The sequence below is a fragment of the Physeter macrocephalus genome, chromosome 14, assembly GCF_002837175.3.
Source record: "Physeter macrocephalus isolate SW-GA chromosome 14, ASM283717v5, whole genome shotgun sequence".
Taxonomy (NCBI): Eukaryota; Metazoa; Chordata; class Mammalia; order Artiodactyla; family Physeteridae; genus Physeter; species Physeter macrocephalus.
In genome coordinates, this window is record NC_041227.1 from 131,735,105 (window position 1) to 131,737,208 (window position 2,104).

A 2,104-nucleotide genomic window follows, 5' to 3' on the forward strand; every position below is an offset into this window, starting at 1 on the left:
GGCCCAGAGGGAGAGTGGTGTGACGTGAAGTCGGAGGTCAGCAGTGCAGGTGCTGTGTGTCCTACGGCGGGGGAATTTGGGTCTCATTCTAAACACAAGAGGAAGCCACGGAGAACTTGAAGCGAGGCGGTGACAGGATCTGCTTTTGTTCTGGTGTGACCACCCTGCCGGCAGGCAGAGAATGGACTGCAAGGGCAAGAATGGGGGAAGGGGGGATGATATGGGAGGCAAGCAGTGGTGGTGGACCCAGGAGGCAGGGACAGGTAGAGACAGGTAGGTGGATCCCAAATAGGTTGACGGGAACTGTCGGTGGATTGGATGTGGGCGATGAGGAGGAGAGAGGAGTCCGCAAATGGGTGTAGACACGCCGTGGGCAGAGACGGGGAGGGTTGCAGGAGGGGAGGGATCAGGGGCTCCGCTTTGTCTTCGTGAAGCTGGAGGCGCTCCATCCAGGTGGATGTATCAGGCGATGATGAAACGTGCCTGGGGTTCCAGGAAGAGGTAACCACACACTGGCTACCACTGACCTGTGGGTGGTACTTCAGTCATCCCTGAGGGCTGGACGGAAGTAGGGACCCAGCCTGGAGAGGGCGGAGCCAAGGAAGGGAGCAGCAAAGGCAAGGAGTGGACGGGAGAGCAAGGAGGGAAGGGGCAGAAGAAGAGGCTCCCCCAGGAGAGGGCGGCTCGTGATGCCCCTGATGGGGTCACAGCCGAGAGAAACGTCCACCTCGCACGGGGAGCTGGGTAGGAGCCTGCCAGGAAGCCCTCTGGGTGTGAGGATGAGACGCGTAGCCACTGACAAGACTCTGACCAATCAGAGCAGGCTCAGGAGGCGTTAACTCTCCGGTGCCTGAATGGTGGGAGCGTCCAGGAGGTCCCGGGGGGATGGGAGGGCAATCGGGGCAGCCGCCGGTGGCACCCGGAGGCCTAGAGGCCGGGGCTGTTTATCAACCCTTTACCCCCAGAGTTCCATATTTTCACCCCGCATGCAGTACAGACCACAGTCCTGCCTATATGGCATCACCACTGTCAGTGTTTGTAAGAGTCTAGTCATCACCTGCGTTAGAAGCCCCGGGGTCCATCCTAAAAAACCAGCTCGCTGAGCCCCACCTTCGACCACGCAAACAGGACTCCGCCCTTTGGTGATGGGCACGCCTGACGGAATTTAAGAACCACCGCGCGGAGGGAAAGTCCTGTGAGCGCGAAGGACTTTGTGAGCTGGGAGGCGGGTGCGCCCCCAGCGCCTGGCTGGGCACCCTGAGGGTGGGACGGACTCGGCCCTCCACCCAAACAAACCTTCTCAGGCTCGCTCATCCGTGTGACCGAGTGGATTTCAGCTGGGTCCGCACTTCTTTATCGGTTGGCAAGACATTTTCATCTGAACGGAGGCCCTCCTGCAGTTCAACTTCAAAGTGGCAAAGCCAAGAAGGCTGGAGAGAGAGCTTCGGAGACTGTTTACAGATGCCTTATCACCCAGCGGGTGGGGAGAGCTGGGGTAAAGGAACACATTTCTCCAGAGCAGTGCAGAACTGGCCTCATCTGTCGAGGCGATCTAACGGTAGCTTCAAAGATCTCGCCTACAAGGGGGGAAATTAAGTTTTCTGGCTTGTCAGTCACCCAGGATCGAGGCTGGGGGTTTCTAATTCGTAGAATTGTCCTTTACGCGGTGCTAATTACAGGACTCTGGAAGCAGATTGTGAGGGTGTGCAAACACACGCACACACACGCACAGGAATATCGTCTCGTGTACGGCTATTTACGTATGTGACTGGGTGTCCGTAGGGTTAAGAGAATGAAGTGCCTTGCCTCTGACCGCACTGGGTGGGGGGGAAATGCCCCCTTTGGAAACCAGAATCTCTATTTCTAGGGGATTGGTTTTACCAAGTCATCTACAAATTCCTTTAACTGACTGACATGAGCAAGGGACAAACATATATTCCGGTTTTTTTCCCCTCACCTAGGAAGATTCTGTTCTTCCTAATGCTTCTCCCTGGAGAAGGGAAATTGAGTGTTTCTGAGGCTCAGATAGGTCAGCTGGGAGGGCAGCCCGTCTGGAGCTTAGAGGCACAAAGGACCCACTGGCGTGCTCATTGTTTCCCCATCC